At 29.7% G+C, this 18732-nt stretch overlaps 1 long non-coding RNA gene across 1 annotated transcript in view; it reads left to right on the top strand.

The window, feature by feature from the left end:
• The window catches only part of LOC107445981 (uncharacterized), a 63470-nt gene that overhangs the window by 25141 nt on the left and 19597 nt on the right, over positions 1–18732 (top strand). The window contains exon 4 of the long non-coding RNA XR_015430267.1: positions 4187–4238. This is a non-coding gene — a long non-coding RNA (uncharacterized LOC107445981). The remainder of the gene's footprint in view (positions 1–4186; positions 4239–18732) is intronic.

Raw genomic sequence — 18732 nt, 5'->3', positions numbered from 1 at the left:
GTTTTTCATAAAATTTTTCAATCGAGTTTTTCAAAACTATTAATTCACCATAAAAATAAAATATCAAATCATAATAATATTAGAGAATAATATTAAGAATTATACAGGATGATGAAGAAATATTACAAGTAAATGTCTATAAATTATGAAAAAATAAATAATTTATAAATATTTGTTAATTAAGTAACATTATCAATTTTCTAGCCATAGGAATGCGTTGATACCTTTGAAAAATCTTTCTGGATCCTATTATTAATATGTTTAACCGAGAACTATTAAGCATATTTAGAACATTATAGTTTGAACAATCTAGTTTGAAAATTATAAATCTTAAACATAATTGTATTTTTATTCTATAAAAATTTTATAAAAATATTTATTGCAATGAATTTAAAAATATCTGTACATGAAAAAAAGTGGAATGATTCAAGGTGCTTAGATATTAGTATGACCCGTTTTTACTTAAAATAGGACTTAATTTGACGTGACATAGTTAAGAAAACTACTCTCATGCATAACTGTAATTCAACTTCTTAGTATTAATATTTTTTAAATATATACCATTATAAATGAAACATTTTGCTAATAGAGAAAAAGAATTTTTTTTGGCGTAACTGAATATTTACCAAGATTGGCCCACAGCTGAATATGTGATGCATGTCTAGTAGCGAAATACACTGAGTGGCCAAATTATTATGACCACCTCAGAGTTGCAAATGAGTTATTGCGTCACAGCTTTGCCGCTAGAGGGCAAGATAACCATAACACGGGAATGCTGGACAAGTGAGTCATCAGTTATACTGTGTTGCTTGCTCAGATATGGGAAAGAAAAGTGATTTAACTGACTTTCAACGTAGAATGATTGTAGGTGCGAGATGTGTCGAAACGAGCATCAGCAAAACGGCTGCACTTGTGAAGTGTTCTAGAGCAGCAGTTGTTAATGTGTACAAAAAATGGACAATCAAGCAAAAAACCGGATCTCAACGTCAGACCTGTGGTCGTCACAGGGTACTGAATGCTCGATCAGAGAGATGGCTGGCCAGGGTTGTGCAGCGCAACAGGAGAGCAACAGTGCGACAAATTGCAAGTGATCTTACTCAAGGAGCAACTGTGAACGTCTCTGAACGTACTGTTCGGCGCACATTGCGCCGTATAGGGTATGGAAACGGACGACTGAAGGGGTGGTCATAATAATTTGGCCACTCAGTGTATAAAAACTTGTAATAATTTTTTCAATATTTTTCCAAAATTTCTTTATTCACTCTTTTTTTAATATATTTCTGCACCTAATTTTACAATTCAATTTCAATAAAATGATTAAAAAGGGAAAACAGATAATTTTCATAGATGTTGTTAATCCTTAACAATCTGAATTTTTTTTTAAAAATTGTCTGGTTCCTACTTTGACGAGCCCTGAAACAATTATTGAAATAATTTTATCAGTACTTAATTCATAATATAATTGTTATTATTATTTTTTTTTATTATTGATTTTTTTTTAAGAAAGTTAAATAATTAGCACTGTCACTGGTGGTATATATTTATTCGATGATAAACAATCATACTATTTTTAATTCCTTAATTTTTTTAAAAAAGTCCTTAATTTTTTCAAAAAAAGTGCTTAATTTTTGCTTTGTTAAAAGAGTGGGAACCCTGAGTATGAAAATCAGTTAGATGGTGGTAAAGGATCAATGATATCAAGATGAATATGGTCAAAGCGTTTGGACTTTACTGGAAAAGAAATAAAATAGGGAATTTAGTATGCCTTATGATTTTTGACATGGAATGCAGTAACTAGACCACGTATTGCAATCTCTATTTAAGTTAGGCTAAATAAATCTATTACAAATTAATTTATTAATTGCTTTTGTACCGGAGTGTGATAGGTTATGAATAGTGTCAAATATTTGCGTACGTAATTGTTTTGAAATAAAAGGTCGAACAGTTTTAGTAGACATGTCTCAATATTAAAAAAAAAATTCGTATCAGCCATATTTTCATTTTTAAAATCTAAATCGTGGGAAATATTGATTAAACGATTTAATTCTTTATCATTTTCCTGAGATTCTGCTATTTTGCTCTAATCTACAGGATTTGGCATGTTTATAGGAACTATTTTTGATAACTCATATGCTGTTACATTATAAGAACCATTTGGGTATCCTATATCTGTTGTAAACTGAGGTAAAAAATCTAATTGAAGTGAAAATTTATCTAACTTGAATGCATAGGTGAGTGGTTTGTGATCTGTGATCAAAACATAATTTCGAGAATTTTTTTATTATAACTCCCTACAGTTGAAGAAATTCGTTTTCGGTTTAAAATAAAGATTTTCCTGTTGCAAAATCCGAGGCAACCACGAGCAATTCTAAATTTGCATCGAGGTAAGGATGCGTAAGCAGCGTAGCGTTTGCTGAAAGGGTTTTGCAATTTTGAAATTCGCTCATGGACTGTTCTGACCAGTTAATCATATGATTATCATTGCGCTCTTTGAGCTTTTCAAAAAATCGCTTAAAAATGAGTTTAGTTATAAGCTGCACGAGGTAGAAAAAGAAAAAAAAGAGAAGAAATCTTCCCAATTCTTTTTGACTGCGGGTAACTTAAAATCGTGTCTACTTTATCAGGTAATGGTTTCTTGCCCTCCTTAGTTATTAAGTATCCAAAAATTGACATTTCTGACACACCAAACAGACATTTTGATACCCTTACCGTTAAAGCATATTCGGTTAATTTTTGAAATATGGCTCGAACAGGAATTTTGTGCTATAAAGGTGTGTAGCGTTTTTAAAAAGTGCTTAAAGGTGCTTATTTTCGATTTTCGTTTATGAAAAGCTCTTAAAGGTGCTTTTTTCATTGGGTGTTTTTAGAAAGTGCTTAATTTTTCCTTTTCGAATATGAGATTTTTTTTCTTAACCATGTCAATTTTCGCCACGTATTATACAAAACCGTATTTTTCACTTTGTTCTATTCAACATTTTAACAATTCATTCAACCACAAGCTATTTCGGCTTACCGTCAGTCGTTGTTATTGTTCATTTACGTCGCACTAGAGCTGCTCAATGAGCTATTGGCGACGAACTGTGGAAACATCCCTGAGGATGATCCGAAGACATGCCATCGCAATTTTGATCCTCTGCAGAGGGGATGGCTACCCTGCTTTGGTAGCCCGGTGACCTATGCGCGAAGTCGAGCACTTCACGGTAGTGCAGCCTAACGAGGACCAATATTGCACGCCCTCGGTTCATACGCAGACGGATCCAAGTGGTCACCCACCCGCTCACTGACAGCAGACAGTGATGCTTGACATCGGCGATCTGCTGAGAACCATGACGTACCGTTGGTCCATAGCGTATGAAAGCGCCAATCATTTTACATATTTGATGAAATACTTACGAATTCGCATGTGCGTCTACTGAGCTGGGTTCGGTGAAATTCATGCCAAAGTCCGAGAGTTCGTGGGTTCGAACCCCACCGGCCAAGGTCTCCCCGTGTAGTAAAGTGACTGATGCACGTTAAATCTGTCGAGTCGCAAAAGTTCTCCATCTTCTCATAACAAATCAATACCTTTGTGGGTACTGGATTGGAGATTGATCATTCTCTGATTCAGGTCAAACTTACGAATTGTGGATGAATGAATGGATGTATGAATGGGTTCGCCCTATAAACGGGTGCAACGTATGGTGTGGCAGAAGTCGAATTCTTAGCCATAGATGGTGCCACTGAAAAACAAGAAACGCACACTCTGCCTTAAATTTGCTCAGTTTCACCAAGCAGGCTTGCCCGTGTGGAAGGTGGTATTAGAAACAACAACAGCAACAACAACGATGAAGTTGGTACAATAAAAAAAGCGGTGACTTAATGCGATATGTCTAGTATGAAAAACCTAAGAAAAAAAACTGTCAATAAAAAGGTTATAAAAGTAAAAGAAAAACTATATGGTTTTTCGTTTAAATTGTCACGCATTGACCTCATAAAGCGGTAAATTAAATTTAGAGTATGTGTATTGTAATATCTTAATCAAAATATTGGAATTCGAAAAACACATAGGAGGTTACGTCTGGATATGGAACCAAATTTTTCCCAACCCCAGAGGGAGTAGTAACATACCCTTCATTTCTGATTGCAATATTTACACAGCTGTCTTTTTTTAACTATGGTTTTACTAAAGCAACTATTTTTCTTATAGGAAAGAGCTATGGTGTTAAATGATCAGTATAATAAAGTACATTAAAATACAGGTAAGATTAAAATTCTTATATCTTTTCAATTTGAAAATCTTCGCTAGTTTTGTCCAAAAATTTTAATTTTTTAATGCCTGTTATTCCCTGTCTCATTCTCTGGATTTTCTTTTTCAATACTGCAGCACAAATTGAAACTACAGCTGCTATAAACATGAATTTTGCTTGACAGTGCATAAAGAAAAATAATAAATTTACCACCATAAGTAATTTTTGATCTAACGATTGGATCTTACGTTCTTGGTCTCAAGCTGAATGATTCGAGGAGGTTATGTACAACATGCTAATTAATTGTACGAACGATACTTTAAGTTACGAAATCAAGACACAAAAAAGTACTTTCTTTGAATAAACGTATCGTTTTCTCGACGGATTCGAATAGGGGGTAGCCGCAATCTGACAAATAAGGTTCGAGTAATTTGTACTCAAGAATGGTCCAGAATTTGGACCCCTTTATGTTAATTTTACTTTTTACGTATTTCATCATATCTTGAATTTTTTAAGCGAATTAAGAGATTTTTCACATAAAGCTTCACATGAGCTCCGTTTATCCAGAAAGAATTTCAAGCAAAATAAAACCTTTAGTAAATACTTTTTATCTTTTATTTTTTTGTTTATTAATGGTAAAAAAATGAATTCTAAGGTAAATAATTTTTGCATCATTTTAAATGTTGCTAATACTTTAAATGGTCAAATACAGCATTTGAGCGATGTTGACCGAATACTTCCTGAGAAATAAATTTTTAAATATAAGACTTTTTCAAACAATATGACTTACGTATTTTTAAAATTCTTAGGAACTATTCTTCCGATTTCACTAAATTTTGTATTTCACCATTTAAAACTGCATTATTTAAAATGATGCAAAAAATGTATACCTTGCAATTAAAAGTTTCTTCGGTCATTTTTAAACAAAATAATAAATAAGAAAAATTAAACACTTTTGCATTGAATTATCTATGGATAAACAAATTTTATAATTTTGTACGGAATCTTTTTAATTTTCATTCAAAGCTCTTGAGATATAGCGGAATGCGCAAAGAGGTAAAATTAATATTAAGAACGAGCAACCTGCAAACATAGAGTAATCGAGTAATGTTGATTATTTTGACAAGTCTATAACTTAAAACTTTCAAAAATCAACTGAGGATGTTCAAAATTAACTTGAATTTATTAAAATCATAACTCAAAATTAGCTTTAAATCGAAAACAGCTTCACGTGACTCAAAATGAGGCGGGATTATGACGTCAGAATCCATTTCCTTGGTAAACGGGTTATGCCAAACCAAAACTTATCTTACACTAAAGTAATGTTGCTTACAAAGCTGTTTTATTCTATTCTTATTTTTGAAAAAACTGATTTACATTTTTTGAATATAATGCAAACTGAGAAGGATATTTGGTTTGAGAATTGATATTTTTTATTCAAAAATTACAATTTTGTCACGTCATTTTGCATTATAAGTAAACTGTTTATACATAAGAAGTATCTATATATACATAAGTTTTTTCACATAAAGATTTGATTCCAAATAGGAAATGGATGCAATTAAGATTTAGAATTTTAAGTATTGCCAGGATAGCCTGCTTGTTAGGTTGTTGAGCCCTTGTTCAAGTGATCGTGAGTTCGATCACCGCTGGCCGAAGACTCCGTGTAGTAAATGGTGACTGGTGCTCGTTAAATCTGTCGGGTCACAAAGTCTTCTATGTTCACAAAACAAATCATATTTCAGGGGTACTGAATTGGAGATTCTCGGGTTCAGGTGAAAATTACGATCCGTGGATGCATAAATGGATATATGAATGGGTTCGCCCTGTAAATGGACTGTGACGTATGCGTGACTGAATAAGTATTTTTGGCCATAGATGGCTCCACTGAAGCGCAAGATAAACCTCTGCCTAAAATTCGCTTAGTTTCACCAAGCAGGTGGCATTAGAAACAACAACAGAATTTTAAGCAAATTAAAAAATTAATTAAGCAAACATAAATAAAGGCTTATTTTTTTTTAAACCTTTCTCCCCGAAAAACTGCAAAAAATAAATACTTATTCATTTATAATAACTTTTCTTAAGTATAATTTTGAATTGATTCAGGATAATAAACTGAACACGAAAGTTGTATTTTTCAATCTTATGCTATAATTAACTAAAATATGTAAGCAAAATGCATTTTAAAAAATAAAAGTCATAAAAAATTTTTTTAAAAATAAATATAAAATCACAAAAGCAATTTTTTGCATGTGTTTATATCATAGGTAGTTTAAAGAATTTAAAATGTGACGTAAAAAAAGTACTACTATATCTCGAAGAATTAAAGCGGATTGTGATTTTTAAATTTTCCTTTGTCAAAATTTGAATATAGTTAAAATTGCAAATTTTGTTGTGAAATTTGCTGGTTTATTGACAAGAAATACATTATTGAAATTTGTTTTCAAAATTTCAAAAATGAAGGAAACAAATTTGAAACATGATTTTTGAAATATTTTTTCCGGTTGAATTGTTTTTAATGCTTACATGATTGTTACTAATATTGTTTGAACAGAATTTAAACCATACGTTTATTTTAAATCAATTCAAATAACTTAAAATAAAATTATGAATGCAGAATTGACATTTGATAGAAAATATTTCATTTTCCAATTAATTTACGAAATGCAACGTAAAATTGACTATTAGTGCATTACACTCACTTCAAACATATTTCACTAACTTCGTTTAATACCAAAATAACTTGAAGGAAGTAAAGGCATAAAAACACATTATTTAATGGGTCATTCTCACTGAAAAGGTATAAATAGACTAAAAGATTTTCTTAAATTAAGGTAATTAAACAAGTGATAAAAATTACATAAATGCCTTTATTTATTTTTGTTATATGTCCTTATAATAATGGTCAAGTTTTCTATTTTATTTTTTACAAGGTTTAAAATATTTTAATTTCTGCCTTGTCCACGGAGGTGATGTAATAGTCAACGGAGGAGACATTTTATGTTATAAAATATAAAATGTCAATGAAGACTAATTCATTAATTATTGGGTTCAACTGATATGAGTTTAACATTAATAAGTAAATAATAAAATATTTCATTATTAGAGATAGAGCTACTTCCGATTAATCATGCTGCTATGAAAGGAAACATTCATTTTTAACCTCTGTGTACAATTTTTTAAGTAACTCTTACTGAATATTAATAAATTAAAATGTAAAGTTTATTGAAATAAAAATTCAGACTCCACATGAAAGTTGAGTGTTGAGGGTACTCTTTAATGAACATTTTATTCAAGTTAAACATACTGTCATCCAAATAACGTTTTTGTTTTTTCTCTTTTCTTCTTGTTATTGTTTCTTTTTTTCCTGGGCGCAAACGGCTTGCTCTATCAATTTCTAAAAATTTAAGTACATTTAATCACGATTTTTCTGCTAAACCTTTTTCTGATACCGATTTTAAAGTTTCTTGCTTTTTTTTGTTTTTTTTTGTTTACTCTCTTCAAGCAATATAGGGTTTTCTTTTAATTTCCGTCTATCTTGTCTCATACTAAGTTTTTTCTGTTCCCTTCTCTTTTGCATTTGAAAATTTGATTGCTTTCTTTTTTTACATTTCGGTTTTGCCATTTTTTTCCTAAAATTTGAAGAGAAAAAAAATGTTAAACATCACAGAAATTATTTAGAAAAATTTCCAATATTTACTTCTCCGATAAGAAAAAGTTAAACTTAATTGATTTTCTTTAAAAATACAAACAAATTAACACATTTGTTCCATTTTAAAAAATATCAATTAAAAGAAATAAAAAATTTAATTATTAAAATTGTATTATAGTTATCTAACACATTGTCTCTTCCATTGACTGTGTCTTCGCCTCCGTGGACTTGTTATGTCCACGGAGGAGACAAAAACTAGTTCTTGAATTTTACTGATTTTTGATTTTAAAGTTACTAAAATGGCGCAGTTCTTTTTATTAAATATACTATTTTTGCAATCTAAAATTCATCTAGCAAAAATAAAATAATTTTCTCTTACCTTCTTTATGATGTCCACGGAGTATACGGACTTGGAGAACTTTGCCCAAACCCCAGTTGAACACACAATCCAAAACTGACACCAAAGAGAACAAAAACAACTGATAGTTAACATTAGAAAATAGAATGGCTACCTTTCCCAGCAGCTGTCTTATCGGGATTTCGCATGTGTTGCCCTTTATTGCATATTTACCGAACTATATTAATTGTCCATGGAGGAAGATTTCATTTTTGATGGACAAAGTTTGCTAGTCAATTATTTTATAAAAATAAAAAAAAATTTTTAAAAATATTAAATAAAAAGTTACTATAATCATTTAACTAGATAAAACTATAAAAATCATTAAAATAACATTTAAATTGCATAACAGCCATTAAAAATTATTTTGTGTCACATGCGTAGGGACGTCCACAGATTTTGAAGTTATGTTTATTAAAAAATAAGAATGAAATATTAAATACATTTAGCAGAAATGCATATGATTTGTTAGTTAGAACTTTACGAAAAATGGTGAAGAAAAATATTAAGAAATCTGCTGTATTTCCTAATATTTATTACTAAGGGACTTAAAAAATCACCTTTTTGTGAGAATGACCCTAATACAAATAAAAGAAAATGTCTTTAAAAAAAACCGTAAGCATGCTTCTTTACAGTGCTTTTTTCATACATAATTCTACAAGATTTTTATTTTATTTTATAACCATCTATGAACAGCTGACCCAATTATGGGTTTACGACTAATGATAATGAACTCCATAGCCTTGTAATTTCGAACCCAATCCAGTAAAAAAGAATATCATGGATAAGGTATTGGGAGAAATTTTGCCTTAGCGGAGGATGATGGATTTTTGATAGAATTAACCCGCATTTGCGTTACATAAAGAGGAAAACCTCCCATGGTTAGGCTGACGGCAAGGGGGCGTAAACCCATGATCCGTCTGCATGTAAACTCTCTTTACACACATAGTATCCCCAAGAGATTTTGAGCGCGCTAATTGGCTTTCTCGGCAACGCCATCTGTGACGTATGGCTATTTCATTCTGCCATGCTTGTTATTTTCAGCATAGAGTGATTTCTATACTCCAGCTTTTGTGTACAAACTTCAAATGTCAGTTTTTTCAACAGAGAAACTGCCTTCTTCATTGAAAAATGAAGTAAAAAATAGTTCCTCAAATACCATTACCCTTAGAAGTAATGTTCTAAATTTAGACGATTGCAATAGGTGGGTAAGGGCATTTGGGGAACTTACCAATACGAAATGGAATTCTAGAACATCCAAACCTCATGGAAAAAGGTTTGTTTGTAGGTAAATAACTAGTTTAGTTATTTTTAAAAAAAAATTGTATTTAATTTTTATGGGAAATGCTTTCTTCGTTAAATTTATGATTATTACATGCATGAATTCTTATGAAGCTAATATTCTTCTAATTTATTAAATAACATTGAAATCGAATTTAATTGCCTTGCTTAATTCTTATACTCACTATAAAATGAGAATTGAATAGTTTTCACTTGATATTTATTTCATTAAATTAATGTTCATCGAATTAGATTAATATTTTATTTATTTTTTGTGGATTACTAAAATTAAATTATGAAATTTTTAATTTAAGATTTTTTTAATGGCGTCATCTATTATTATAAATTAAAACTAAGAGATGTGCATTATGCCTACTTATTTAGAACTCATTTTTAATGTTTTTTTTGTTGTTGAATGTTTTATAATACCGAAAAACTATTAATTGGCATCTAAGAAATCAAGCAGTTGTCTTTTAAGATGCCGCTTTTATTATTTTTTGATTGCATAATTCCCATCAAAATAAAAGTCAATGATTATGAATTGTCCATTAAATTAATACCATAAGTAATTAGAGAATAAATTTACAATAATTCTCTCTCTTAATTCTAGTACATTTCCATTGGATTGTAAATATTTTTTTATTATTTAATTGCAGGAAATTATTTGTTTGTCACCACAGTGCGTTTATGAAAGTGCCACAGGAGAAATGTAAAAGAAGTTTTTCAAAAACTTTTAAAATTTTTTTGCTGAATTATAATTAAATTTTTTAAACATTTTAGAATATTTTCCTAAGATATGATAAAATCTTTTTTAAGTAATCAAACATAATTTTGAAAGTTTTTATATACATTTTAAAATCTCATATAATAAATTCAAACTTAACTGAGTGGTTCTGCAATCATACTTAATAAATTTAAGTAAGAGTTTTTAATTTCTAAGTGCATAACTATATTCACAATGCTACTCAATTTGAATATTAATCAATTATTATATATATATTACATAAAAGCTAGCTAATAAAACTTTCATTTATGATAATTATTATTATTATTATTATAATTATACTAATATTATTATTAATTTTTATTATACTAATTTGATGTTTTACCAAAACATGATTGTTTACCTTGCATTTAACTAAAATTCATAACATTAATGTTAAAAAATATTAGCATAAAATTTAAAGCAAATTAGATTTAAATAAATGTGTTATTATTAAAATACAATTAATAACGCTGTTTAATTTTTTGAACAAAACTTTAACATTTGTCATAAAATTAGTATGAGAAATGTACTGGAACTGATTTATGATTGATTTACATTTTGGGAACAAACTACGGAGAAATGTTATTGAGGAGAAGCTACAAAAAGACTTAACAGAAGGCAATGCCGAGAAAGCCAATCAGCGCTCTCAAAATCTCTTGGGGATACTATGTGTGTAAAGAGAGTTTACATGCGATCCGCATACCTCAGAGGATATCTTTACGTCAGCACTGCGGTCGGTGCAAGCCGGGTGCGGAATTCACATCGACCAGCCATTGCTGGGATTCGAATCCGGTTTACCTCATAAGAAGACGAATGCTCTATCCTCTGAGCCACGACTCTCTGCAAGATTTTGTGATATTTCCTTTAAACAATATTAATGTTAAATCGATTCTAATACGCGTACTTCTGTCATTTTTTTTAATTGATACCAATAACTTTATAAGGAATAATAGAATTAAATAAAATTATGAATAAAGAGGAAAAATAATTAACGTATAATACCATGATTCATAACATAAATTAAATAATTGTATTTGCACCGTAAATGAAAAAGAACCAAGTAAGATCAAAAACATGATTTATCCTAATTATGCAGAGGCTCGCAGTTTGTCTTAAACTTCTAAGACAATTCTTATTTAAAGGAATTTTTGAGACTTTAAAATAAAGTATGAATTAACTGCAACTGACACTAAGACTAATTATAAACTAACTTCAAAAGAACAACATACTTTATACTGATAAAGGAAACCTGCTTGACATCATAATTTGAAGTATATTTATCATATAGTATATCACATTTAATATTCTGAAAAACAAAGATGATCCATTAAGTCTTAGGTGGGCTTAGGAATTGTTCGTTGGAGTGGGGAGGCCACGAAACTAAATTTTTATAGAGAAATACGCGAAATTTAAAAATTTTGATGAATGCTTCGTATTAATAACTATTCGTTTATGTTTCTTTCCAGTATTTGATAAGAATTTGTAATAACATTTTGCGTCTTGACGCACACGCGCGCACACACACACGCACGCACACACACTTATAAGAATCTGGAAAATAAAAGATATAATCTTTCCGTCAGCTCACACGATTATATCCGCAGAAAGGAGTGCTTTCTAATATTGTATCAATATAGCCGAAGCAAAATATACCAATACAATAGAGTAAGGAGCACTCAAAAACTTTTTTTTAAAAATTTACAACAAAGAAAATAAAACACATTAAGTAAAAATATCACGTAAAAACGGAAAATAAAATATGAAGAAAAAGCAGAATAAAACGTGAAACGAAATCTATAAAGTGAGTAGCGAATTCAAATGAACTAGCATGAAAGGGGAATTTTTTAAAATTGAATCAAAATAGTTTCGTAACAAGATTGCCAGATTGTAAAATATAAAACCAAAAGCGCAAACTGAGGTTAAAGCGTAAACAGAGGGGTTTTGTATTAAAGTTCGTTCTTACTGCAGTACTGAAGTGCGTTTGATTTGTTAGTTAAGAAGGATGGGCCCAAAAATGTATGTGCGCAAGGTAATATTATACTGGATAAAAAGATATGGATATAGAATAAGAAGTTGACAATAATTTTAGAAAATTAATATTTATTTAAGAAAAAAAAATAGAAAAGAGAAAGAAACATGAATTGCCTGTTTTGGACATAATTTTAGCCACGGATTCGCCCGAAATGAATTTGCAAATGGTAAAAATTGTATAAATTAGCAAGGAAATTTTTTAGTTAATTTATTTACAATAATGCACAATAAACTCAATGATTTTAAATAGAATTTAATTACTTTAGTTTGGTATCCATTGTTTTTTTATCAAATTTTGAGACTTTATCTATTTGTTCTTAGGATAAATAAATATTATTGCATATTCTTTTAATTCTATTCATTTCATTGAAAATGTTATTTAAATAGATGTTCCCAGAAACATTAGAAATCCAAGTAATTAGTTTATATATTTTAAAATTAAAATCCTTTCTTTTATCGCATAAATCAACAAACCAGATATTTTCTTCTCTTATAATACCCAAATACAAATAATTAAAATTAATATTATGATCATGATTACGAAGCAAGATTAATTCCTCGAGGTAAATATTACTTAATAAAATAGTATAATCTTGCAAATTAAAGATAATTAAATTATCAATAAACCTAAAAGCAAATTTAATATTAAGAGTATAATTTTTTCCACAATAATGCAAAAATCATCCTTATGGGCATTCAAAAATTAAAATTTTGCTATTTCATTTTGCATTATAAGTAAACTGAGTAATACATAAGAATTATATATACATACATAAGAACTTTTTTAAATTTCTTTCCCCTAAAAGTTAGATCCCAAATAAGAAATGGAAATATTTTAGATTTAGAATTTTAATTACTGCCAGGATAGGCTGTAATAGAGCGTTCGGCCCATGTCCAACTGATCGTAAGTTCGATCACCGCAGGCCAAAGATTCTCCGTGTAGTAAATGGTGACTGGTGCAAGTTAATTCTGACAGGTCACAAAGTCTTCTCAAAACATATAATTCCCAATCATGTCTATGTTCCCAATCATGTCTATGTTCCCAAAACATGTAATTCCCAATCATGTCTATGTTCCCAAAACATATCATAAATCTGGGGGTACTGAATAGGAGATTGATCGTTCTCTAGTTCAGGTCAAATTTACGATATGTGGATGAATAAATGGATATATGCCCTGTAAATGGGCTATGATGTGTGTGTGTGACAGAATTGGTATTTTTGGCCATAGATGGCACCACTGAAGTACAAGAAACCCGTCTTTGCCTTAAATTCGCTTAGTTCACCGAGCAAGCTTGCTACAACAAGAACATTTTAGTTTTTACTGGAGATGCAAATAATTTTTAAGGGGCCGTTCAGAAAGTACGTACTCCAAAAAGGAGAAATTTGAACCCCCTCCCCCCTTCGTACATTACCGTACATAAGGTCTTACTCCCCCCCCCCCTTAGAGTATATACATTTTATTAGTCTACCCCCCTTTTTCATAAAAATTAAAATAATTATGCTTTAAATTAAATTAAATATTTATTTAAAATATTTGATTCATTTAAATGATTTAAACAATAACACCCAACTTTATCTTTGAATCAATAAATAAAACAATCTTATCTGATCAACATAATAATTTCCTACAATCAATACAATTAATTTACAGTATTTTCCCAAAGATATTCCAAATGCTTCTCGAGAGACACCAATTCAGCGTTACTCTTGTCTGCGACTGATGAAAAATTTAGATTATCTTCATCAACGAGATCATCTTCGATCCACTCTGCATCATCTTCGTTTTCCTGGTTTCGGAGGATAACCAAAAGTTCTTTCTGCCGACGAACTGGTCTTACTTTGTTGATTTGCGAAGAAGATTTACATATTTTCTTGTGATCTTTCAAACAAGTTAAAAATGCAAAATATGTACCACAAGTAGGACAAATTTTGCTTTTAATATCACCCTCTACCGATGAACATGCTGCATCGTATGGTATTTCTGTGATGGAGTTCAAACCTATTTTTTTAATTAACAGCTGCTTTTAAAATTGGCTCCAACGTTTGAGATAAAAATAATGATGGAAAAGTTCCTCGTGGTTGATTAATATGAAGTCCATCATCAGTTTGTGCTATGGGCACAGGTACTGATAAAAATCTGTTAGGCACAAGCTAAAGAATTGAACTCTGAAATTTAGAACAACAGGATTCATCGTTACACTTAACGATTTGCAGTAGTTATTTGCTGTTTCTCACGTGCTTAGCTTGCCAAGTCAGATCTTTTTCTCGCATTTGTGAAGAACACAGTTCTGAGTTTTCCGGGTGAATGTATTCACTCATAACTGGAAACTTGTCAATTTCTACAATAATAATTTGCAATTTTTTATTTTGCGAGACAACTTTTTTTGAGAACTGATTTACTCATTCTAACAAGTGGTCACCGTGTGAAAAAAAATAAAAGAACAAACATATGTATAATACATGTGTAGGAAAAAGTCAAATTTAAATTTGGTGTATGCTTATAATGTACGTACTTTGTATATTAACTCCCCCCCCTCCCCATCGTACCGCACCGTACAAAATATCAAATCCCCTCCCCCCCCATCGGGATGTACGTACTTTTTGAGCGGCCCCTAACTCTTCATTTATTTTTGCTTATCTTTTTTTTAATTCTCAAAACCTTTATCCCTAAAAACTGCAAAAAATAAATACTTATTCATTTATAATAACTTTTCTTGAGTATAATATTGAATTAATTCCGAATAATAAACTGAACACGAGAGTTGTATTTTTAAATTTTATGCTATTATTAGCTAAAATAAGTAAGCAAAATGCATTTTGCAAAATAAAATTCATACAAATTTTTTTTCAAAATAAATATAAAATCACAAAAGCAATTTTTTGTATGTGTTTATATCATGGGTAGTTTAAAGAATTTAAAATGTGAAGTAAAAAAAGTACTACATCGCGAAGAATAAAAAATAAGTGTGAGATTTTAAATTTCCCTTCTTTAAAATTTGAATATTGTTAAAATTTTTTGAAATTTTCTGTTTTATTCACAAGGAATACATTATTGAAATTGCTTTTTTTTAATTTCTAAAATTACAGAAACAAATTTGAAACATGATTTTTGAAATATTTTTTCCGGTTGAATCGTTTTTAATACTTACCTGATTGTTACTAATATTGTTTGAACAGAATTTAAACCATACGTTTATTGTAAATCGATTCAAATGACTTTAAAAATAAATTTATGAATGAACAGGAAAACATGAACAGGAAAACCACCCATGGTTAGTCTGACGGTAAGGGGACTTAATCCCATGATACGTCTACCTCTGAGGATATTTTTACGTCGGAACTGCGGTCGGTGCAAGCCGGGTGCAGAATTCGACCAGCCATAGCTGGAACTCGAACCCGGTTCTCCTCAATTGAGGTGAAACGCTCAATCCCTTGAACCACTACGGCTCTCCGAGATTTTGCAATATTTCGCATTTATAAGAAAATCATTTTTGTATTTAAACAACATTAAACTTAAATCGATTCCTACCGCGTAAGTCTAAAAATTTTTTTTTATTGATACCGACAATTTAATAAGGAATAACGGAATCTTAATTTCAGACTTATAGATAGATTGATAATTCTAAATGAAATTATAATTTAAGAAGAGAAATAGTTAACGGAAAATACTTTATTTACTACTTATTAAGTAATATATAACGTGAATTAAATAACTGTATTTGCACCATAAATGGAAAGAAGAAAAAACAACTAAGCGCAAAAACATGATTTATCCGAGTTACGCATAGATTTACAGTTAGTTTCAAACTTCTAATACAATACAATTTAACTGAATTTTTGGGATTTTAAAATCAACTATGAATTAATTACAAGTGGCACTAAAACTAATAATAAACTAACTTCAAAAGATCAAAATTCTTTAAACTAATAAAGGAAACTTGCTGTAACTTAATTTGAAATATATTTATCATACGGATGGTATTTTCTACATTAGAGATTGCTGCAAGCACTATACCACCTATACTCCCGGGTTTCTGTTTCCGTTGTATTTTAAAGCCATTTGACTCGCAACGTGATCAAGACTGTAAGCATGCGGTTTCGAATGTAATGAAAACGTGAAATCTATATCAGAAAAAGAATTCCGTAACGTCCTGATAGGGATTGTTTGCTAATAATGATAATAAAAACATTTCTAGATTAATTTCCTGTAATATTAAATATATATCGTTTTATTGAAATGTCTCGATTAAGAATGAAACATTTTGCATTTAAAATAAGAGTTTCTTAATAAATCTCAATGTAGAGAAGAATTAAATTTATTGAACTAAGGGTAAACCTTGCCAAATTGCGACAAAAAAATAAAATTAAATATCGTACAATAAGCTAAATATTTCTGTTTTGTTTATAAATAGTTAAGTAGAAATTACTTTTTTTCGTATCTTCGAATATGCTTTAATTTTGTGTGAATAAGGATTAAATTAATGAATTTAAGATGCAAATGCTTTACTGAAGCGTTCAAATAATGAATTACGCGTAATCGAAATTAAAAAATAAGCATAGAATAAAGTAAATCTTAAAATTTAAAATAAAGAGTAAAATAAAAATTGCGTACAGAAATGCATAAAAAACCAGGCAAAGCGAAAATATAAGGTGCAAAAATTAAAATGTTTACTGTGAGTAAAATAAAAATAAGGAGAAAATGAAGTAAAACTTAAAATATTAACTAGAAATTACAGGAGAGAATAAAAGAGTAGAAAAATGTAAAATATCAGGAATAGTTAAAGCGTAAAACATGAAGTATAAGGTAAAGTATTACGTAAAGAGTGAGATATAAAGTGAAGCATAAAGTAAATTTGAAAAATAGTCAAGCGTATGTAAAAAATAGAATTAAATGAAGGCGGAAAATATAAAAGTAAAGCGTAAAGTAAAGAGAGGAAGGTAAAAATCGGAAAGTATAGAAAGTTAAATATAGAAAAAAGTTAAGCATGGTGGAATGTAGAGCGTAAAGTAATGTGCAAAATATTAAGAAACGTGTAAAGCAAATAAAGCGTAAATTCAAGCGAGGTGTGTTATATACAGTAATGTGTAAAATTAAGCGTTAAATATCATATTAAATATAGAATAATATAAGGCAAGAAATTATATAAAAGTGTATTATGTAAAAATGAAAATAAGGTTGAATTATAAAGCAATGCATAAATTAGAAAGTATAAAAAAATGTAAAATACAGTAAAAAGTAAAGTGTAAAGTAAAGAAGGCACTAAAATAAAATATAGTAAAAAGCGCAGCATAGCTTAAAGTAAAGTATAAAGTAGAAGCGTCAAGTAAACTAAGCATAAAGTAAAGCATGAAGTAAAACAAAATGTGGAGTGCAAATTAAATCACAAAATATAAAGGAAAGAAAACAGCTAGTAAAGTAAAGCTTAAAGTAAAGAGTGGAAAGCCTAATTAAAAATTGTGGTAACTGGAAAGTAACCGTAGAATTAAATGTAAAGTAAAATGCATGTCAAGTAGCAAGTATAGTAAACCATAGAATATAAATTATAGAGTAAATTAAAGAATAATGTAAGTTTTGACTAATATATATATATATATATATATATATATATATATATATATATATATATATATATATATATATATATATATATATATATATATATATATATATAGTTTTGACTAAAACTAATATAAGACAAGAGTAAACTAAAATTAAAATAACGTGTGAAATATAGGGGCCACTTTTTCAAAATATATTTAATTCATATTATTTATGTAAGGCATTTCTCCAAACATCATATACACTACGCGGTTTATTTCTAAAATTTTCAAAAGAAACCATATTCGCTATAAATCTCTGTTTTTCGCATTGCCGCAAGTGGAGAAGATGAAAAAATTAGTTTTATTCGTCATTTTTTTCTTATTAACATCATAAAACGAGAGAATTCGTCAAAGACCGGGATATCGTGGTTAGTAAGGAGCTGGGACCATGTTTAAATGGTCTCGAGTTCGATCCTCGCCGGCCGAAGACTCCCCATTTAGCAAATGGTAACTAGTGCACTTTAACTCGGTCAGGTCATTAAGTCCTCCATGTTTCCATTACAAATCAAACTTTGGTGGGAACTGTTCGCTAAATCGTTCCCTGGTTCAGATCAAAATTATGATCGGTGGATGAATAAATGGGTCTACCATTTTAATGGGCTGCGACGTGTGTGTGTCTGAAGTCACATTATTGGCCGTAGATGGCTTCTCTAAAAAGCACGGTAGCTATCTTATGAAGACAAAATTCAAACTTTCTAAACATAAGAAAACGAAAAATTTCTTTTCCCAGAAGTCTCTGGTAGGTAAAATAGCATATACTTGGGCTAACAATTTCC

The sequence above is a fragment of the Parasteatoda tepidariorum genome, chromosome 11 (assembly GCF_982258835.1).
Source record: "Parasteatoda tepidariorum strain Cologne lab strain chromosome 11, Ptep-v5.0, whole genome shotgun sequence".
Classification (NCBI taxonomy): domain Eukaryota; kingdom Metazoa; phylum Arthropoda; class Arachnida; order Araneae; family Theridiidae; genus Parasteatoda; species Parasteatoda tepidariorum.
This window is presented reverse-complemented; position numbering and strand designations above follow the sequence as displayed.